This window comes from Chelonia mydas, chromosome 1 (assembly GCF_015237465.2).
Source record: "Chelonia mydas isolate rCheMyd1 chromosome 1, rCheMyd1.pri.v2, whole genome shotgun sequence".
In the NCBI taxonomy this organism is placed as follows: Eukaryota; Metazoa; Chordata; order Testudines; family Cheloniidae; genus Chelonia; species Chelonia mydas.
In genome coordinates this window covers 175439932-175464043 of record NC_057849.1, presented here as the reverse complement: position 1 = coordinate 175464043, position 24112 = coordinate 175439932, and the positions used below count along the sequence as shown (strand labels likewise).

The 24112-nt window shown below is 39.2% G+C and overlaps 1 long non-coding RNA gene across 1 annotated transcript in view; it reads left to right on the top strand.

Moving 5' to 3' along the window:
• The window catches only part of LOC122464108, a 50231-nt gene that overhangs the window by 1365 nt on the left and 24754 nt on the right, over positions 1–24112 (top strand). Inside the window, exon 4 of the long non-coding RNA XR_006287992.1 lies at positions 407–442. This is a non-coding gene — a long non-coding RNA (uncharacterized LOC122464108). The remainder of the gene's footprint in view (positions 1–406; positions 443–24112) is intronic.

Sequence of the window (24112 nt, the reverse complement as noted above, 5' to 3'; positions counted from 1 at the left end):
CGCCATATTTGGGGTCAGGAAGGAATTTTCCTCCAGAGCAGATTGGAAGAGGCCCTGGAGGTTTTTTGCCTTCCTCTGTAGCATGGGGCACAGGTCACTTGCTGGAGGATTCTCTGCTCCTTGAAGTCTTTAAACCACGATTTGAGGACTTCAATAGCTCAGACATAGGTGAGAGGTTTTTTGCAGGAGTGGTGGGTGAAATTCTGTGGCCTGCGTTGTGCAGGTGGTCAGACTAGATGATCATAATGGTCCCTTCTGACCTAAATATCTATGAATCTATAATGTAAATGTGTTTGTGGGTTTTAGCCTCCTCTTCTGTTTCTGACTTACAATGTCACATTTTTGATAGTGTATTTATTGTTTAATCTATTAGTGACTTTGAGAATTTTGATGTGCTTGCGGGTAGTCCAGAAGTTTCATGCTAGCGACTGGAGCAATAGGGGTGAGTACGTAAACTAGAGATGACATCCAACTTTTTTATTTTACTATTTTTCATAGTTTCAGGTGGAAAAATATTTTTCATGACCTGTCATAAGAAGCTCTGGCTACTTAAGATGTAAAATTTTACATCAAAACTAGATCTGAATTTCTCTATTTGCATAGCAAAGAGATTAGATTTCCAAGCATTATTCAGGAGGTGGGTACACTGCCTCATGAACACATCGGACAGAACTGTATTTAGTACCTCTAGTCTTACAAATTGTCTCATGTTTATACATAGTTGGCCAACTGTTTCGTGCAAGCAAATTCCTCCATTCCAGGATGAACGGACACAAATGTATTTGCAGTACTATTCCTTCAAGCACGTAGAGATTCATAGGACATTGCACTTTGTGTAGTCATTTATACCAGTAAAGAGTGGGTGGCAAAAGCCATTTTATGCCGTTGTAAATGACTGTACAAGGTGTAAGGCAATGGTGAATTGGACCCATAGATTTTTAAGGCCAGATGGGGACCATTAAAATAATCTAAGTTGACCTTCCACATAACATAATCCAAAGAACCTCATCCACCAAAGATATCTAGAAAATGGAATATTCACAAGACTAGCTTGTGTGTTCTTTACTGGTCAAACCTGACTACAGAACACATTTAAAATGATATAAAATTGTTAATTATTCACTACTATGCTAGAGGTTTCCATGCTGTCAAGCATATTGGTTGCTATACTAATCAACATGAAATCCATATTCACATAATGGGTTACATAGCAGCAGTTCAAAAGGGAATTTGCATCAACCTATGACCTCAGAACATATCACCGCTAGTTCACTGTATTCCTCATCTTAAGGCACAGATCAAAAGCCACAAGACTGCCAACAGATTAGGTCTACATTCTGATGTCAGTTATAACATTACAACCCTTTTGAAGTAAATTTGCAGAATTGTTACTAAGTATAGAAACTGAGCTTTAAGCACTTCAGGGCAAGATTCTAGTTTTCATACATGTCTGTAAAAAGCCAAGCATGTTTGTAATATTTAAATAAATTATTATTAATAATCCAATCACTTTCCATTAAAATGGACAAGATATTGGGGAATAGGAAGAAAGAGTCAACACACATTTGTGACAACTGAAAGAATAAAATGGATAACAGTGAGAGTAATCATTGTTTCCATTACAACATTAGATCAGGTTGTGAGCCTCTTACCTGCATTCATGAGCTGTTATTCACATGAGTAGTATCATTAAGCCCTTTTATAAGTTAAAGCATATTATCATGCCCCATTGCACATCTTGGTTTGTAAATAAGTGCATATAATATATTAACAGATAAAACCCCTTGTGTATATGTTCCTGTCTGCAATTGAATTGATTATCAGCTTCCTTTTAATGTATTTAAAGAATGGGAGGGACAAATGTATGTTGCAATTTGCTGCAATGTTATTTTTTATTTATATTCACAAGATTGTTTTCCTCATAGGTCACTGTTAAAGGGCTCTTTTTTAAAATGGAAAAAAAGGACAAAGAATCTTATTTCATATTGTGATAGCAATACTCACAGAATTACTTTCTTTGTCACAAAAATAAATAAAATATACCATTACACATGGGCACCAGTATTCAAACATCTTTACATGCTACTATGTGGATCATTTATTTTTGATCTTGCTAATGCATGGTTATGCAAAAGTATATTTGCTGGCATTTCACACTGAGTCTGAGACCCTTAGGATATGCATTTTTAAACCAGAAAACTACACTACTGTACATCTATTGTACATATATTTTAATGACATTAAATTACTTAAATTCATTTAGACACAGGGTGGGTGAGGTCCTCTCTTTCATTGGACCAACTTCTGTTGGCGAAGGACAAATTAATTGAGAATTCAGTTTCTTAAGCACTGTTTTCTCCTTCTCTTCAGTCTGACTTCACTATCACTAATAGCTGTTATCGAATGATCTCCGCTGCTCAATAAACAAGTGAAGCTACATGGGGAAAAGGGGGGGAGAGAGGCGAAAGTATGGAAAATTTGACTTTTCATGAATAACTATGAGAGGTTTTTTCCATTTTGTGCTTTGTTCTGACCAGCAAAGATGCAGAGGTTTTGCACATACATGCACAAAGCAATAAGTGAGGAGCAGGGCAGAGAGCACATGGAAACCTGTGTTATGGATCCACAGGATTGGCCCCAGCTTTGAAACAGTTTGTAGGAGAAACTCCGTCAGTGTGCCAGACCCTCTAGGAGTCTCACTCTTTCTCAGAGTAAGCCACGTTGCTTCACCACCTCCTTAGACTGTAGTTCTGGGCCTTCAGCACTCCTGCTTTACACTGTGAGCTCCATTCAGGTCCAGCTGAGACAGATGCCCAATGGAGACTTGTTTCAGAGGGGTAGCCATGTTAGTCTGTATCAGTAAAAACAAGGAGGAGTCCTTGTGGTACCTTAGAGACTAACACATTTATTTGGGCAAAAGCTTTCGTGAGCTATAACCCACTTCATCAGATACATGGAGTGGACAATACAGTAAGCAGGTATAAATATATAGCACATGAAAAAATGGGAGTTGCCTTACAAAGAAGGGGGTCAGTGCTAACGGGGCCAATTCAATTAGGGTGGATTTGGCCCATTCCCAACAGTTGACAAGAAGGGGTGAATATCAATAGAGGGAAAATTATTTTTTGTAGTGACCTAGCCATTCCCAGTCTTCATTCAGGCCTAATCTGATGTTGTCAAATTTGCAAATTAACTTGTACGCTCTTCAGGGATTAATGCACCACACGAAGCATTTGCAGCAGCACTCGGGTTTATTCATAAACAGAAGGGTTTATTCATTAACAGGAGCACAGCATAGGAAGTCCTTAGGGTAGTATAGAGAAGGCTAAAGGCTGAAGGCTAAAGCATAGTCCATTCTGGTTAGCCCACAGCCCAGCCAAGTGTAGAGAACCTTGTGGTTCAAGTTCTGTCTCTCTCTATCTGACCACCTTTGCTAGACTCCAGGTGAGAGCCCTAACGCCTTCCAGCAGCCAACTCTTCTCCTCCCACCTCATACCTTCCTAGTCCTTTGTCTTCCATCTAGGGAATGTTGCTCAGCCTCCCTGCTGAGATTTAGGGACATCCAAATCCCTTTGGGTGTTGATTGCAAGATATCAATGTCTGGGCAATTAGATTTGCCATTGTCTTTTCAAATGGTCCATTGATATTGGGATGTAGCCTCAGACAGCTAGGTGAGATCCACAGGTATGTCTCTTAGCATGCTCTGAGAGCAAACAGGTTTCAGAGTAACAGCCGTGTTAGTCTCTATTCGCAAAAAGAAAAGGAGTACTTGTGGCACCTTAGAGACTAACCAATTTATTTGAGCATAAGCTTTCGTGAGCTACAGCTCACTTCATCGGATGCATACTGTGGAAAGTGTAGAAGATCTTTTTATACACACAAAGCATTTTTTCATGCAATCACCACTTATTCCCTGACCCTTTCTTGCTTTCTGCAATTATGAGTAAGGAAATATTAAACAAGGAACCTGAAACTTACTATTACTCTGAAGAACCATGCCTAGCTGTTAACATCAGTTACGCCCTTACACAATCTTAGTTCACTCTGCTGTGCACAAGACTTTGTAGGATAAAGTCCTCTAGAAGTTCTTCATCTCTTCTTGGTCCCTTTAATGGATGTGTGAGACTGGAGAAGAGACAGTGGGCTGTACTGTAGATGATGCATTGGTGCCAGCTCTTGAGATTTGATTCAGTCTTGTAGTAGTTGCTGTTTTTCTTAAAGCCCCAGCTGCTGGAATCATAGAATCATAGAATATCAGGGTTGGAAGGGACCTCAGGAGGTCATCTAGTCCAACCCCTGCTCAAAGCAGGACTGACACCAACTAAATCATCCCAGCCAGGGCTTTCTCATGCAATCTCAGGCTTGACAATCTTTCAATAAAAGCTGATCAGCATTTTTTTTTAAAAGTAATCTGCTAGCCTTTTTGTTTGTAGGTAAAAGCTTGAAAACACAAAGCAAGTGCATCCTAAAGGTTCAGAAACTAACAGGCAAATAAAAAGAACCAAGTGCAGTATTTTAAACCAAACAAACCCACAAGATTATTTTTCAGGCAACCTCATGATTTTTTGTAGCCTGACCCAAAAGTTTGAAAGCTTGAGGTTGGCAATATTGGTGATGTTCAGTAGCATAATTTTTTTCTTACGTTATTTGAACATATTTATAGAAATATGTTTGGTGGTACAGGTCTATGAGCACTAGTACCCCAAAGACACTAGAGAAAACAGCAGGATTTTTGGTAGTAACACATGCTTTAATATGTGACTAAATAGCAAGAATCTTCAATTCCTGAGAGAATGGTATGAATACGATTCTATTTTCTGATTTTACCTTTTTCATTCGGTAAGACATTCTTTTAGACTGAGCTTTGTTAGAGCAGTAGTAGCCCAAGGCAAGTTGGTTCAAGATGAGACATAATAAAATCTGGAAGATATAAAGTGAAAAATGACTGAGGAATGATAAACGCTTGTTGTTAGTTTGTAGCTAAATTTGTTCATAGTAATATAGTTAGATGTAATATGTGAACAATGTGTCCAGACAGAACTTTCATACAAAAAGGCTGACTATTTTTTCTGTGCTTTGTGTTTAAAGATAAATGAGTTCTCTGCTGTCAGGGTGGTTTGTGTTGTTGTGAAATTAAATCAGGGCTTGACATTCCCATCACGCATAGACACCAGAGAATTTTCAAACAAACAGCTTCTATTTTTTCAGTATTTATTAGTTTACTAATCTGTAATGGTCTTAGTACAATTGAGAATATAGAATGAAATAATTGGACACATGATCTGTAGCTCTCAAATGCTTTAATTTTTGAGCTGGTTTGAATGTCTTTAATATTAATCTGCCTTTTAAAGAACTACATATATATACTTTGGGATTTTCCAATGTTTTAACATTAATTTAAAAATCCCATGCTAATGCAATGCTATGAAACAGATTCTAAAAATTACAGAAATCAGGAACCAAACAATAATGGAATGGTAACAGGTCCTGCAGTCCCTTCAATGGCACCTATAGGCCAAGCATGGACCTTGTCCTAGTCCTATTTCATCATAGAATAAGGGAATTCTGGGAAGTGACATTTCCAGCGGAATCCTGGGAATTGTAGACTGTTGCAAGGCACACTGGGAAGGATTGCCAGTGAGTAGAAGGAACAGCCTCTTGTCAGCATGCAGAGAGATCAGATTAAGGTAAGAACTGGACTGGGGCTCTACCATCAAGAGAGCTTGGGGAAGTGACCTAAGTCAAGCTATGGATAAGGGGAAGGAATCCTAGGGATGGATTTTTTAAGGCCTAATCCAAGAGATGGAATGCTGTAAAGCAGTATAGGAAGAGTGGACCTAAGGGAAGGGGGGATGACAACAAGAAGGGTTCTTCAAACATGTCAGACAAAAAATGAAAGATCAAAGACAGTGTGGGTCCACTGCTCGATGGAAAAAAGTGAGCTGGTAAGAGAAGATGATAGGAAGGAGGAGCTGCTCAATGCCTACTTTGCTTCTGTCATCTCACAAAAAATAACATGTGACTGGATGACTAGCAAAATTACCATAGACAATAAAGGGACAGGGATGCAGATTGAGATAAGTAAAGAACACATCAGAGATCTTCTGACCAATTTTGAATGAATTCAAACCAGCAGGGCCTAATGCTATTCACCCTGGGGTGCTAAAGGGATAAGCTGAAGAAATCTCAGAGCCACTGGCAATAATATTTGCAAACTCATGGATGACAAAAGAGGTCCTGGAGGAATGGAGAGGGGCTGGCATAGTGCCCATCTTTTAAAGGGGGATCTGAGGAATTGTAGACCGGTCAGTCTTACCTTAGTGCTTGGGAAGCTACTGGAGCAATGCATATATTCAACATGTGAATACCTGGGGGATGAAGGGGTAATCACTTGCAGTCAGCATGGATTTGCTAGGAACAAATCATGCTAACCGGCTTGATTTCCATCTTTGATGGTGTAACTGGTTTGGTGGATTGGGGGAATGTGGTGGACATAATAAACCTGGACTTCAGTAAGCTTTTGACACAGTTGCACATGATATTCTGATAAGTAAGCTGAACAAATGTGGGCTCAGTGGAACTACCATTAAGTGGATTTATAATTGAGTGGACAGCTGTGGACAAAGAGCAGCTGTTAAACAAATGATGTCAGATTGGAGGGAGGCCTCAAGTGAGGTTCCACGTGGATCTGTTCTGGGTCTGGTATTGTTTGACATCTTTATTAATGACTTAGATGTAGGAATAGAGAGCATACTCGTCAAATTTGCACATGACACAAAAGGGGGTGGGGAGCAAAGGGGTGTCATCACTTTGGATGATAGAGCTAAGATTCAGAGGAATCTTGATAAATAGGAGAACTGGGCTATAGACAACACAATGAAATTCCACAAAGACAAATACAAGGTGCTACACTTAAGGAATAAAAACCAAATGCACAAATACAGAATAAGGTTAACTGGTTTGGCGGCAGCAATACTGAGAAGGATCTGGGAATTGTGGTTGATCAACCCCAATATGAGTCAGCAATGCGATGTTGTTGTGCCAAAAAAAGCAATTTTAGGTTACATTTTAGGTTACATTAACAGAGGCACAGCATGCAAGTCATGGAAGGTGATAGCACCACTCTACTCAGCGCTGGTTAGGCCTCAGCTGGAGTACTGTGTCCAATTTTGGTCACCATTGTATAGAAAGGATGTGGAGAAACTGGAAATGATCCAGAGGCAAGTGACAAAGATGATGAAAGGGATGGAATGCAAGCCATACACGAAAAGGCTGAAGGAACTGGGTATGTTTAGTTTGGAAAAGAGTAGATTAAGGGGGTTATGGTAGCAGTCTTCAGATACTTGAAAGACTGCCATAAAAAAGATGGAGAAGAGTTGCTCTCTATTGCCACAGAGGGCAGTATAAGAGGCAATGGGTTCAAACTACGGCATAGCAAATGTAGATTAAATGTCAGGAAAAGCTTCCTAACTGTGAGAACAATAGGACAATGGAACAGATTGTCTTGGGAGGTTGTGGAAGCTCCTTCACTAGAGGTTTTCAAAAGGAGGCTGGACAGCCATTTATCTTGGATGGTTTAGACACAAATCCTGTGTCTTGGCAGGGGGGTAGACTAGTTGACCTTTCTGGTCTCTTCTAAAACTACTATTCTATGATGTAGAAGGACTTTACCACTCAAGTTGTTACCACTCAAGAAAGAGATCTTGGAGTTATTGTGTATAGTTCTCTGAAAATATCCATTCAATGTACAGTGGCAGTCAAAAAAAAAAAGCAAACAGAATATTGGGAATCATTAAGAAAGGGAGAGATAATAAAAATATCATATTGCTTCTATATAAATCCATGGTAGACCCACATTTTGAATACTCCATCCAGATGCAGTCCCCCCATCTCAAAAAGATGTACTAGAATTGGAAAAGGTTCAGAAAAGGGCAACAAAAATTATTAGGGTTATGGAACAGCTTCCATGTGGGGAGAAATTAATAAGACTGGGACTTTTCAGCTTGGAAAAGAGACAACTAAGGGTATATGATAGAGATTTATAAAATCATGACTGTGGAGAAAGTAAATGAAGTGTTATTTACTCCTCATAACACATGAACTAGGGATCTCCTAATAATAGGCAGCAGGTTTTTAAAAAAATGAAGTATTTTGTCATGCAACACACAGTCAACTTGTGGAACTCCTTGCTAGAGGATGTTGTGAAGGCCAAGACTATAACAAGGTTCAAAAAAGAACTAGATAAATTCATGGAGGATAGGTCCATCAATGGAGCCAGGATGGGCAGGGATGGTGATCCTAGACTCTGTTTGCCAGAAGCTGGTAATTGGCGACAGGGGATGGATCACTTGATGATTACCTGTTCTGTTCATTCTCTCTGGGGTACCTGGCATTGGCCACTGTTGGAAGACAGCAAATGGGCCAGATGAACCTTTGGTCTGACCCAGTATGGTTGTTCTTAAGATCTTATGTTCTTATGATTCTGGGGAGAAGCAAAGCAGGTGAAAGAAGAGGCCATGGGTAAAGATAGCATCAAAGGCTTTGGATGGGGACTGAATACTAGCTTTCATTTTGGGGGTTCATGTCCAGGGGTTTCAGAGAGGGTGGGAGGAAGCACTCCATCAACAGCAGGAAGACCAAATCAGATCCTGGTGGGGAAAAGTTGACTGAACTATGTGGCCTGGGGAAAAGCTGAAAGACTTCTAAGCAACCCTGCAACAGTACTGAAGGAATGTTACGTGTGGGGAAAGATGAAGAGTTGACTTGTGACATGAATATTTTGTACTTGTCCCAGAGAGGGAGGACATTATGGTTTAGCTGGAAGGCTAAATCTTTCAATCAGAGGGTCACAAATTACCATACAGCCAGAGTGAAACAGTCTGCAGGAGGTATCAGAGGAGAGAATAAAGCAGTGATGCTACAAAGGTAAAACCCAGTTACAGGTATCCAAAGTGTATCAATTTAGCTTCCTTGAACATGGTGATAATATTATATTGCATACTGGTTTTTTTGCCTTAATTATTTATAGCATTTCAAAATTTTTTACAGTGTGTTAGTGAATTAAGGACCTGATCCTGCAAACAGAAATTTATGCATATGAGTAGTTTCACTGAAGCCATGTATCTAGGCCAGGCTACTAAATTCATACTAATCATTAGGCTCCGTTTTAAAAAAAAAAGTTGACCTGATTTCTGTTGGACTTAAGTAGCTAACCTATCTAGGTGCTTTTAAAAATCCCTGTAGGTGCCTATTTGCATCTTTAAATGCCTAAATACCTTTGAGAATCTAGCCTATAGGGCCCAGTCCTACAACCTTTATTCAAGTGAGTGGGAGTAACTCATTAAAGTGTTCTCATTGAAGCCAGTGGGACGACTCACATTAGTAAAGGCATCTATATTGTGCTTGTAGTTCTGTATGTAATTTCATTGTCTGTCTGTTTTGGGCCATGTAAATGAGTGTGCAGGTTATTAGTATGTAAAGTGATTCATTTAAACATATACAGTGTTTTTTAAACATATGTTTCACTGCAAGGAGCATGGCTAAACTGACTTCATTCTGCAGTTCTTGCACACTCTCTCTCTTGCATAAAAATATCCAGAGAATAAAGTATTTTGGCAAATGATATAAATCTCTACATATAAATATTTTTTTCTGATGAAGAATTTTTAAAAAGACAAGGCTATTATGCAAAAACATTTTTTTTATTTCATCAGTGTAGTAAAATCAATTTGATAGGAAATTATTGCGGCAATTTTGTCAGTTATACATGTTGATGTTTTAAAAAAGTTGAAACTACTATTTTGTTACCTAACTTCAGCGATGATCTTTCTAAGGTCAGAAACCAGAAATGCAAAGGCAAATGAAACTATTAATAATAGAATGTACCCAAATGTCTCAGAACAATAAGGAAGTTCCAGTTGTAATACTTGGTGATGAAGTCTCAGAGGCGCAGTTCTGATATTTTCTGAACTTGACCTTTAACATATGCACAACTCTTCTATAGCTTTCTGTTTTGGAATGCCCTTGAGAATTTAATGGTGAATTAGATCCATGGTACTGCATTCTGCTGGATGGTTTTAAAAAACCCAAATAAACTATAGAAAAGCTACCATATCATGTTGATTGTTTTTCAGTATAATTTCTACAGGACACAGTTGGTTTCTCCTTTCTTAAATTCTATAGGACTTTTCCAAAATGGAAACCATATTTTCAGATAGATTGTATCTATTTCTGACAATTCTTTTCTTTTTAACACTGAACAACACTTGTATGACTTCATAGAATAATGTAGATTTGTGGTCTTTGGAAAATAAAATGAAGTCATCCACTTTCATCATAGAAAAATACATATGAGCACACATTAAATCCCCACTTTATATTGATCATTTTATGCAGATTAGATCTGCTCCTGAAGTTCCTGGCAAGCTATGAATATGGCCATCAAGGGAGAAAAATGGCTGCCACTGCAGCTATATTGTGCTAGGAACTTGGGAGATATAAATCTGCATAGCTCCAGAGCAGTGAGGGCATTTTGACAAGCTGAACCTCTTGCCAATTATGAGAGGCCAAAATATGTAGTCCAATGTTCCATGAAGAGATTCATTGCCCTTTCTCGATGTGTTTTCTCATTTGGATGACTCTCCTCTGGTGGTTTGTGTTTTTGTTTTGTTTTTTTTTCTGAGAGGGCAAGAGGTGGTGATGTGATTTTTTTTTTTTTTTTTTTTTTTTTAGTGTTTTTAAAAGCCCTCACAGTCTTCATGGTAAAATCCCAATGGCTTGAAAAGAAGAAAGGAGTATAGTACCAAAATTATTGTAAAACAGAGAGGTCAGTGTAAAACCAGAAGGAAAATTAAGTTTTAAAACAGGAGTGTTTTGTCAAATCTGTGATGCCTAAGCATCGGCTGCATTGCCATCTCCTCCCTTACTAAGGAGGGGAAAATATGTGATTTTGCTGTCAGGGTAGTGTCTGGTAAATGAAACTGGTGGCAGTATTCTCAGTGCTAGCATACACATTCTATGTCAGCACGCGGGCTCCATATTATTGGTCCACTTAACTCTCAGAGGTACTGCAGCTGTTCCCCAGCAGTGACATCTTGGCAAATCTGTGTTACAACATAAACACTGAAGAAAGTTCAAGCGAAAACAATTCATATACTTTTTTCTTATGTGCAGACTTAAAGATATATGACTGTGCTGTCACAGTAATGCAAAGTAGACATAATGAACAATGAAAAGTGTTGTCTGGTTTGCTTAAGTGCTCAGATACTTTAGTACTTTCAAGCAACCAAAACCCTTCAAACAAAACAGGTTTTCTGTTCTTCTTTCTTTTTTACTATGCTAAAAAGAGTGACCTGACTTTCAGTGCTGTGTAATGAATGGGATGAAATCAGTGCCAGTGCCATTTTGATTAGAACCTTCAAAATATTTGAACAGAACAAAATCATCTTCTTCTACTAACCTCAATATAGAGGTATTTAAGGCCATAACCATACTGGAATCAGAACCATATTTGCTATGACCATTGTTAAACACGATGGTTAGTGGATGGGCTATAGCTTCTTTTCCTATTGGACAAGCCTTTCAGAAATAAATAGGTGGGGTGGGAATCACACTATGTGAACAGTATTGTTGTTTTATTTTGAGAGTGATATGTTAAAGATGTGCACCAGTGCTGTAGACTACTCAGGGAGGCAGGAAGTCTATACCAAGGTTTGTCTGGCAGTCAACATGGGTCAGAGAAACCATGCTAGAATTACGTTAGAAACCACATATTAAAACATACTTGCATATAGTGTGGTTTGGACCCTTGTCTGAGTAGGGCCTTTAAACATCACCATGCATGGTGCCAGGACGCTAATTTTCTTAATTTCCCTCACTATTAGGCTTGTCTACAGTGACTTGTTTCAGAAAATCTCTTGCTATTACTGTAGCACTAGTACAGCTCCAGTGACCCTACTAATGGGAAGGTTGCTGATGAAGACCATCTAACGTACTCACTTTTTTTAACCATCATGTTTATGGCTTCTCTGAGCAGGGTTACATGACGCAGTAGTGAAAACACCAGAGACCAGTTCACTCTACACAAGGAAACACCAGCAAATCCCCCCAGCCTTGCACTCCAGCAATGTACCATCATACACTGCTCAAGACCCTCTAGAACAATGCAAGATCATTAATTAGTTCACCGCTTCGTCAAAAGAGTCTTTGTAATCTGAGCAGATTGCCCAAACTCTTTAGACAAGCTCACTGGTAAAAATAAAACATTAAAATAAGTTTAACTACAGAAAGATAGATTTTTAAGTGATTTATAAGTGGTAGGCATAAAGGTCAGATACTGTTACCTAAGAAATAAAAGGTAAACACGCATTCTAAATCCTAAACTTTATCCTACTCATTAAGATTTGTCTCACCTCACTGGATGTTGCAGTAGGTTACAATTCTTAATACACAGACGGAATTCCCTACTCAGCTTTGGATCAATCTCCCCAGTTCAAACTCTTTGTCTTCTCAGCATTCTTGTTGCCTTCAGAGCAGGTGGAGGAGGAGAGAGGTAATCTCGTGTCCCTTATTTTATGCTCTCAATTCATGTCCCTGGAAAAATACTGGCCCAGACATTTCTTGGGATTGATGGCAGCTGAGTGGGATTTTGATAATCTAAATTTTGGACTAAGTCCTGTAAATCCTACCACAAGTGCCTCATGTGATTAGTGTTGATTAAGAGTGCCTGGGAACATCCAAAAACTGAAATATTGTTGCAACTGAAGTTCTATTTTTCACCCACTCATGCTCAGTCTGGAGAATGACCTATGGGGAAGAGCAGCTTGAAAATGAGAAACGTGCTGGTTTCCAAACTGCTTAGCTGCTGTAATTCGAGAACTAGCTCTTTCTTTCTGTTTGAGTAAACCAGTGGTTTATTGTATGCTCATATGCGTGTTTCTATAGTGCAGGGGTAGGCAAACTGCGGGCCACATTGTGCCCATCAGACCATTAAGTCGGGCCCTCAGCTCCCACCGAGAACCAGGGTCGGGGGTTTTCCCTGCTCCGGTGCTCAACCAGGGAGTGGGATCTGGGGCTTGTAAACAGCCAGGATGACCCCCCTCCAGTTCCTATGTACTACATGGAGGCATGGCCAGGTCCCCAGGCACCACCTTCACAGCTCCATTTGGCCATGGTTCCCTGCTAATGGAAGCTGCAGGGGTGGTGCACGCAGGCAGGGCAGCGCGCAGAGCCACCTGGCCTTGCCTTGGAGCTGTAGGGGGGGGGACATGCTTCCGGGATCTGCTTGCGGTAAGCGCCACCCAGAGCCGGCACCCCTGAACATGCCCTGCACCCCAATCCCTGCCACAGCCCAAATCCCCCTCCTGCCCTCCGAACCCCTCAATCCCAGCCCAGAGTCCCCTCTTGTACCCCAAGCCCTTCATCCCCAGCTCCACCCCAGAGCCCTCATCCCCCCCTGGGCCCCAACAGCCTGCCCCATCCCTGATCCTCCTCCTGCTCTCTGAACCCATTGGTCCCAGCCCAGAACACCTCCCTGTACTCCAAACCCCTCATCCCCGGACCCACCCCCAGCCGGAGCCCTCATACCCCTTCCCTGTATCCCAATCCCCTGCCCCAGCCCTGATCCCCCTCCTGCCCTCCGAACTCTTTGGTCCCAGCCTAGACACCCCTCCAGCAACCCAGACCCCTCATCCCCAGCCACACCCCAGAGGCGCCCCCCCAACCAACACACACCAACCCGGAGCCCCCTCCTACACCCTGAACTTCTCATTTCTGGCCCTACCCCAGAGCCTGCACCCCCAGCCGGAGTCCTCACCCCCTCCCACACCACTACCCCCAATTTCGTGAGCATTCATGGCCCACCATACAATTTCCATACCCCAATGTGGCCCTCTGGCCAAAGAGTTTGCCCACCCCTGCTATAGTGAGACTGGTTTATTTAATGCTTTTTGCAGTTGGTTATTGATATGCTACTCACTTTCTTATGAATGTGTACCATAATGACTGGTTAACTATGTGCTTTGAAGCAGTATGGACTTTTTCAGAGCTGATTTTGGTTTACAGGATGCTCTATATACATGATTTCAAAGCTGAAAATTTACAGAAGGCCCTTATATATAGTTTTCCATTGACAATGAGGGTGTTCACATGTTTTGTTTCAAATTTTATTTCCCTCAGTTATGGAAACTGGGAAACAACTATATTAGATCCAGTATGTTTCAAATGAATAACAAATATTTTTAACTCACTATCTTTTCCGGAAACTTCATGTCTCGAAAAAAAGCTAAATCCAAATAAATTGTTAGCAATAATCTGACCATTTCCAGTTAGGATATGTTGAAATCTATGATAGGACAAAGTAACATCTCTGATCTGTACTGCAGCTCTATTCTACTGCATATTATATACTTGTTCTGTGCATAGTAATTGCCATTCATATCAATGCGTGGGGAGTCTACATGAAATATCTGCACTCTAGGTGAAAGATGTACAAGCACTCAACTAACTCATTACTCATGGAAGCACATTTTTCTTGAAATTGGGTAACTTAATCAGCTTTGTTCCATTAAAAATAGGTTTATTTTGCCAACAGATGGCATCCATCGGGATCCTGGTTTTATTTATTTATGTTTGTTTGTTTTGTTTGTTTGTTTGTTTTCCTCTAGCCAATGATCTCCATCAAGACATTGGATGAATATTTAATTTATTTGGATATATGGATATGTAGGTCTGAAATACACTTTATAGCAGGCTTCACTGAAACATCTTCAATAGGCAGCTCCCTGTCTTTAGTAACCAGTTGAAAGTGACCCCATGCACTTTCCAGTACAACTTTGTTGGACATTTACTCAGACAGTCTTTTCTAGGCAACAGCTTTTCCCTTGGTTCCATGGGTAGTTGTTTAAAACTTTCACTGTACAACAGTGCATTGTCATTTGTAAGTGTACTTAAGATCTACAGTAGATTAAAAAGTGTCTCTCATTTAGTAAGATTGTTTTAAAAATATTTTTGCAGATTTTGAGAGGACATTTCTGAAGGAATGTTTCAAAACTTATTATGTATTTCTATTGGTACCATGTTGTTTGAAGTAAGTTTGAAACATTGATACACAATTTAATGGAAGATCAACTCCAAACGTGATGTAAAAAATCAGATTGTTTACCAGAAACAGCTTTCCATAGGTTTCCATGGTATGTATTCTGTGTGTGTATGTGTATTCCCTATCAACAGGGAAGGTCTTCTGAATAATATCTTTTTATCTTACCGCTTAAAGCTCTCTAAAATTGCATCCTGTCATGTTGACACTTGTACAGTATCATTTTTCTTCAGTGTTCTTGTACTGAATCATTTTCACATATTCAGCTGTCCTTGGTTTCATATAAGTACAACATAAATCTATTGGAAATCTGTTTGTATAAGGAACAAATAAAAACACTCTTTCTCTGTCACTGAGACAATGTAAAACCCAGGAACAATACAAATCAACAATACTTGAGAGAACCTATTCTTTCAGCACACTTTATTAAGTTCAACGCATGGTAACAGTAGCATAGCATGACCTTTTCACCAGAATGTTGCAGATATAAAATCTCAAGCAGATACTAAAACAAAACAAACAAATATCCGGTAGCTGCACATTTTAGTCATGAATTAGCTATTTCACTAGCCATGAAAAAGTGAATATAAATAGGGAAAATGTAGGTCAGGAACTTAAAATACCACAGAGACATGTCCACTTTTTAGCAGACTAGTGTATCAGTTTAAATAATGAGCCATAAATCTTTACCTCTATGTCCCTGTCACCTGAGGGACATACTGCTTTGGGTCTTAGAATTCAGGGTAACTTCTTGAGCGACCCTTCAAGTGATAAAAAGAAAAGGAGTACTTGTGGCACCTTAGAGACTAACCAGTTTATTTGAGCATGAGCTTTGAAGTGAGCTGTAGCTCACGAAAGCTCATGCTCAAATAAACTGGTTAGTCTCTAAGGTGCCACAAGTACTCCTTTTCTTTTTACGAATACAGACTAACACGGCTGTTACTCTGAAACCTTCAAGTGATGTGGGTAATTCAGTGATTACTTCATGGGTGAGACTTCATGGATGAGAGTCCTTGCTGCTGCCACAGAACCCCCAGTCTGCCCTAGTGGGGGCAATAATGGCACTAAGGGATGTCTGTGCCCTCCTTATACTAGGTTGTTTCATGCCTCCTCGTGCATATTTTAGATAATCCAAGGGTCTATATAAGGTGTAGTAGATTCCTGGGTTGCCTACTCCTGGCTCGGCCCCTATGCCAGGGCTTGTGAAGGGATCCAGGCTGTCTTCCTCAATTCCTGTCCCAGGAGAATCCTCTCCCAGCAGTAGCTGTGGCTTCTAGAGCTCTTTTATGCCATTCTCTCCCTTTTATGTGAGTAAAAAGGCTAGAATGGTGGAGTGGGGGTCAGAAGCTCTACCCCTAATTTAAATAAAATGTTGATTTAGTTCCTACATGCACAGTATTTTTTTCCAGACCCACCATTTGTGCTCAGTGACAATACCCTCTAACTTGGGTTTAGATTAGAGAAAAGGATTGCTTTAAAGCAGTGGTTCACAAAGTGTGGCATGTGAGCTGGAAGCAGGGGGTGCCTAGGCTGGCTTCTCAGCACAAGAATCCATTATGAGGACAATGATTATAATGGCAAAGGATGGCTGTACCAAGTACTTTAGTGTTATAACTGGGGTGCGTTAAGTATTATGAGAACCATGGCTGTAGGCCCCGATTCAGCAAAATGCTTAGGTATGTGATTATCTCCAGTGGGACTTGACCACTTTGCTGAATAAGAACAGCTGTAAACATATGCTTAATATTTTGTTGAACTGGGATTCTAGAGAGCATTCTGTCAGCACATTAGTAATACATTTTATAAGTGTTTGTGAGACGTCTGTCACTGGTTGGCTCAGCGGTTTGTTGAAGGGTTGTAGGAGCTCTTATCTCCAAGTCACTGATTCTAATCCACCCCAGTTCATTAGTGACTAACAGGATTTACCATGTGACAGCTTTTCAAAGAAATAAATTGATAGTCTTAATCCGGTTGCTAATGGAGAAGAGTCCAGCGCACAATAACTACCACTACAATGACACTAAATACAATCTTTTTTTGACAGTCTCAGGAGAGACAGGTTATGGAATTAGAGCGTATTTGTAGTGAGGAATTGCTAGGAATGCAAACAAATTGGGAGGAATCCCTGGAGACGGAGGCTCTGCAAGGTATTCTAAGAATTATCTAGGGTCACCTGACAGGTAAAATCTGAGGGCCAGATTCTGATGTCCTTATTTACACTGAGGAGCAACTTGTGCTAGAACTTCTTGTGGACTAAGTTGCTGTTCAATGTAAGGGTATCAGCATCTGGCCTTAAAGGTGTCATCAGACTTCACAAAATGACTCTTCCCCTCTGCTCCTCCCACCACTGCCAATCAAGAATGGGAGGTGGGAAACAACCTATCAGTAAAAAGAGGGTGAATATATTATTATCCACAGCTTCCATCTCATGTTGTCACTACAGCAAGGAGGCATTTGAATGTCACTGCAGCTATATAAACAATTCATCAAACTTCTGATGCATATATTCATATAAATATAATTATTTTCACTAGGCTGTTTTGGTAGTGCTTTCCCTATTTTTTTGGGGTGGTGAAAATTCAGAACATAAACATATTTCCATCCGTATGGAAAAAACTGATTGTGACTCAGATCAGACTAAATATCTCAAGTCTATGTTATGTCTCTTGGTCCATCACAAAGCAGTGGCGCCGAAGAGGTCCTGCTGTGTGGATAGGTGAGACTGTAAGCGTCTTCAGACAGAGACTGTCTTTATTAAATATGTGTGTCTAGAACAGTAGGGCCCTGATCCCAGAGTATCACCTGCTGTGTTACACCACTGGTTTTCAAACTTCTTAGGCTGCATATCCCTTTCCAAATAATATAGTCTACCTCGTACTCCCATCTGAGATAGGGCCATAATATACCTATGATTAGATTGCCAAGTCTTACTAAATAAAATGCATTGTCCATCATTACAGGATTTTTCTTGCGTGCCCGTGGACGAGAGCTCATTTACCATAGGGGTATGTGTACTCCAGTTTGAAAACCACTGTGCTACAGTAATGTAATAATTTAGTCACAAACTGCAAAAGCTCTATGCATCAAGGGGGCTCTACGCATCAAGCCAGACTCTCTGTACAGCTCTACATTATATCAGCAGGGTGGGTGGGTGGGAGTGGTGGTCACTAGCATAAGGCCAGTGTGTCTGTAAAGTATGTGGATCTGATTGCCAAAACCCAATATATATGGAGGTGTAATTGGACTCAGTTGCTACTATGAAGCAAAGTTGGATGGAAAGTAGCTGAATGACTGCTCTGCTCCTTGGCTCTGGGTTTGTGCGGTAGTATTCCCTCCCCATCCTATTGCACAGATTGTCTAAGTAAACTGTTGGCTTTGCTTTGGATAAGGGGAGAGAATTAGGCCTTAAGTCTTGGATCAATTACTGTAGTGTTGAAGGAACTCAATGAGTGGATTTCAAAGCTAATAACTGTCTTTCCTGCCATGAGAAGTTACTGTGTTTTGATTTCTTACAGCTGAAGAAGAGAGTCCCTGAGGGCAAAACTTTAGAATTCAGAAATATACAGCTTTTCACAGTTAGCACAGTATTTTTAATCTAGATCAGTCTGAAATAACTAAAAGCCTTTGGTTTCACAGAAAATAAATTATATGGTTCAACTAAATAATAGAGGCCCCATATTTTTATTTAGTTCATACAGTCTGTTTACTTCATATATTTAAAAAGTTATTCTAGCAAACCTTACCAAACACCAAAATTTTTGTAGATCTATTATTATGGGGCAATTTGTCCCTAAGCTCTGCAGAGAGGGCTAGAAGTCCAGGAGAATAGGGTTTGTTGAAATGTTTTTGACAGAAAATAGGGTTTCAGATGGAACAAAATGTTCTGTGGGTAGTGTCTGCTTTCTGTAGAAAATATAAATTTTCTTTAACACCCCCCCCCCCACACACACACACAGTTTTTGGCTGAAAATGCTTGGGATTTTTGTTTTTTCAATGAAAAGTTGACATTTTCCCTAGAAACATCAACATAACATTTGAATTTTGACTGTTGTGGGTAGGGAGGAGACAGTTTCAAATTGGCTCTACTTGTGAAGGTTTCTTGGAATTCTTCCATATAGGGTCACAGTAGTGGCTGGAAATCAGACCTGTAAAAACACAGATTATGTGGGATCTGCATAGATGAGAGCTATCCATGTGGAAGTGCCTATGCTTCTGCATTGTCTCTTAACTCCTGATTGTTCCATCCTCAACACCAGCAGCCCTTATCTCCGCTGTGGTCCATATTGGGTAAATTAATGCTATCAATGCAAAATTTACTCAGTGAACCCTTGTAGAACTCAGGTTAAGACAGCGCCGCAAAACCTGTTCCCCACTGGGATCCCAATACATTGGGAGAGTGAGAGAGATTACACATTCTGTGGCCTCTTACCCTGGTTTAGATTTGTGGAGTTTTGCCATTGTCTTCAATGGGAGTAGGCTCTGGTCCTAACTTTAGAGGTGATATGAAACTTTCTTTCTGACTGTATGAGCAATCTGCTGTCAAAGATGATCGTTTGTTACAATTCAGATTGTTTAAGCAGAAAACAGACTAGGTTTTGTTTGGTCCTGGAAGTCAGACAACATGACAGTGAAGGAGTCATGTCATGTCAACCCTGTGAATAAAATATGTATCTTAATCAATTGAGTTTTAGTATACTACCCTTCTTAAAGAGTTACTGTAACTGAACTTGATACAGTATGTACTATGGTTCTTAATAATAAAAAAGATTAATCAGATAACTTTCCCTGCTTGAATTTATTCTTAACTGGTTGCTATGACAATATTTTTTCTGGCTTATCTCTTTTTTATTCTATAGAAGGAGTTTGCCAACCTAAGAAGTTTCTTTTCTCTTATTTTTATTTCAAAGTTCTTTTTTTTCTTCTTTTTTGAAAAAGATAAAGCCAAAGAGTTAGATTTCCAGTGTCTCCATTCATATTTTTCCTTTTAAGTATTAACAATGAAATATGAAGGATGTTGGTCTTTAGTGAAAATATATCGCTTGTGTCTTTCATAAAGAAGAGCTAAATGTTGTAATCCAAGAAATATATCATTAATATAAATAGGATTAATTTAATAACTTGCAGTAAGTGCACAGGGACTGTACCTGCAAAGCCTTCTCAGTCATATTCTAAGGGTAGTCTAAAGTCTGTTATTGGGGTGGGAGGGGGTTGTGCAGGTCTTCTCTCAGAGTTGGTTGGAGAAGCTTGTAGAGCAGATGTTGTCGTATCAATGACTTCAAGTTGCATTTCATATTGAGTTTTTCAAGCTGGACTTTTGGTTGAATTCAAAAGGAAACTCAGAGTTCTGCTCTCAACCTATGGGAATGCTTTGAAAATCAGTGAGCACAGCCAAAAAATCACTGTTCTTTGGTCCACCATCTAATTCCAGTCCCTTCAGGGCCTCAAGGGAAGGACTTATGTGCATTGTCCTGCATGCTCTTTCGCCCAGGGAAATGGTTAGAATAGTCTTATCTAATCATAACTCACAGAGGGTGAGGATTGTAGTGCATGGAATGTGACCGAGCACAAAGATGATTTTCATTTAGAAATATATTAGATTTTTTTTAAAGTCAGTTGTGATAAGAACAGGCAGTTGTGCAAGCAAAATAGCTCTATTTAAGAAAAGACATGTCAATGCTTTTCAGGATAGCTATATTTTTATCAGAAGAACTCCCAGAAGACATGATGATTATCTGGACAAAAAAAGTTTTAACTGCCTTACTAGGATCTGCATGGTAGACTGACTGAATTATTAATTGATTATTTATATGTCCAGTCTCGGGAAGGGTAGCTCTCCGAGGCAGCAAGTGTTCCTAACAGTTTCTCATTCCTCATCATCATGTCCATTATGTTCACCTCAGAAATGTCTAAATTTATTCCATATATAATGGCAATGTTATGTAAAATGCAACATGACAGGAATATTTAGAATTGTGGAAAGCTGCACTGTAGAAACCAACTTGATTTGTCTTAGTCATCTAGCACAGGATTTGCATATTTTGGCTTTCCACATACATGTGGAAAAACTGCAAAGGGTTTAGACATTGCAGATGAACTAATGTGGTCATCTTTTAAACACATAACCAAACACAAAAAAGAAATAACCCATGCAGGAAGAACAATGACAAAGATTGTTTGGCATTGGCAAAGCATGGCAGTAGCTATCTATTCTTTGTTATAATGCCTACAGTAACTCTGGGATAACGCTCTCACAAGAGACAAATAATTACCACAGGCGACTCTTAAATAAGAGAAATAAACTCTGAATGAAAAGTGTCAATTTAAGAGGTTTACATACTGTAAAGAAAAAATAAAACAATATTCTAAATCTGAATGGTACTTTACCTTTCTATTTGTGATAAATGGAAAAGAGCAGAAAAAGTTTTAGTTTGAAGATTAGAGAATTAGGGCTGTTCTGTGATACTGGCAGGAAACTAGGTGGAAGTATCATCCAAATCCCTTTCATAAAACAGTTAGATGTGATTGGCTTCTCTAAATAATGTAAAATTTACAAAAGGCTGCTAGCTTTAATATATTCCTATAATTTTTTTTAAAAATCATGGATAGAATTACATACATAGCTTAATGTTTCCTTCTTTGTGTCTAACAATGCTTCAAAATCAGAGTATGTATATGGGTGAGAGAGGAAGATATAGTACTCTTAGGTTTCTAATATGTACATAGTGTGGATGTATGCCATACAATAAATGAGCCCCCTGCAAATATTCAGGACAGTGCTTTCAAATAGTGGATACTACTCAGAGCAGGGTAGTTTTGTAATACAGATATTTAAGTGATTATACTCTACACTCTCCCACCGCCATAACTGCCTCTGGATACCCAATAACATTCTCCTATCTGGTAAATTCACTGCACTGGAATTAATTCCTTTAGAAATATTTTGATAGCTATGGTATTATGTGCTACTATGTTGCTCTGTTTACAGATTCTGTCACTCGTACTCTTGCTGAAATATACCATATTGTTTGAGTAGTTCCTTTGGAAGGGGCAGCAAGTAGAGTAAAATACTATTCAAAATCTGTACAGGTTGCAAAATCTAGCCCATAGCGATTTTGGTGTCTTTTCATGATTATTCTCACCTAAAGGCAATGAGTTTACAACATGGAAGGTCTGTTCATGACCTTTTAAATTTAGACATGTGTTGGTATAAAAATCTCATCTTGTAATACTTGTGGATGATTCTGAAATGTTTTTTACTGCAGGGAAAATCTGTTCTCTCTAAACGTCTCTGCACATGGTTTGCATTTTTTGTGTGTTATCTTGATATAGCTGAATGTAGTCTGATGTGGTGCCCTACATAAATCATTTCAACAATATTAAGATGCAGACCCTTGCAGCTGGTGGCAGCTGTCACTTTATAACAGCCATGTGACTAGCAGGTATTATACCTCCATTTCCATTTTTCAGTAATGAGACAGAGTTACTATACACGTTAGTTTTGCACCACAAGTGAGTAAATCATGCACGTGCATATTAGGCCTGTTCAGAGCCAAACCAGGAAAACAAATCTGTAATTTAGCTCACAAGTGAAATTGCAGTGCTCAGTATAGTAGTGTTTGGTGCTAGATTAAAAAACAGGTTTTGATAGTTTGTTGCTAACATGTATCTTCTTTCCTCCCTATATTAGGAACATAGCTTGGATACAGCAAAGCAATATATTCACTAAAGACAAACCAATGGTACTTCTGTAGATCCCTGACTCCTCACATTGCTTTTGAGTATTTGAATCAGCTTTTCCCTGATGTAGATAAAATATAGTTAGGAGAATCCACAAACATTTGTGATAATTCCTAGGAAATAGAAAATAGTGTTTGTTTTTAAATTGGGTTTCTGTGGCAAGCACCTACTTTTAACATACACGAATGCTGCATTTATCTTGATTTTTTTTAATGTTATTTGAAATAGTCTCACTTTATAATGCTTGAAGATGACCTGTGTATTCAGGTTATTGGTATATATTACTAGCTACGCATCCTGGACATGGTTGTTACAGCTATCTCAGAGGAATCTGCCTACCGTATTTTGAATGGAAAGCTATTCATGTGCCTTTTACCAAAATCAATTATCTCCCTCCCCTTGGAGAGGGTAAGAACGACATTCTCATCTACGTTTATGGATTGAATAACTCCTTAATTAGAGACACTGGAATATAGGCCATGAACCACCTATTGCAACAGTTCTTAAATGTTCTGAACTCATATGAAGGATACGTTAAACTCCCAGACTGCAACATATTGAAGATGCTTTAAACATTTAATTTAAACAAACAATTAAAATCAAAACCAGTCTTAATGGCATACGCAATTGTTTTACCATAACTATCTTACAATATTGTTATAGGCTTAAGCACTGCCATTCATTAAGATAACTGTAGGTTAGTTAAGCATAGGTTGCTGTCCAAAACAAAGGAAGTCAGCTTAGAAATTTAGGGTTTAGGTGAAGGGATTTTGCTTGATATTATTTTTGGCATATTGTGTGTGTATGTGTGTGTGTTTGTGTGTGTATCTGTCTGTCTGTCTGAAGCAGCGCAGAGAGAGACAGACACAGCCTTGAAGTCTGTTGGGGCTCTGGGAGAAGCTTTGAGAGGGGCTTTGGGTAAGATCTACTTTTTGAAGGAAGCTTGGACCTGCGAGCAAGAACAATGTCTCTGATTCTTTGACTCCTCTGATGTTCAGAGAAGCAGGACTTTGATACAATGTTGTTTACATACAAAGGAATACTTGGCTCCTTGTAGTGAAAACAACCCACAGAATCCCAAACTTAGACTAGCAACTCAAATCAAGAGAGAGAATATTTTTACTTTATATAGCATGTTATGATGTACAATGCTTTATTTAATGTATTTTACATTATGTAGTTTAGATTCCATCTTAAAGTATATATGTGATATTTCCCTTATATAGTTTAGAGTGTGTGCAGTGTTTTGACCATAAATCTCCTTGTGGATACTAATCTGGT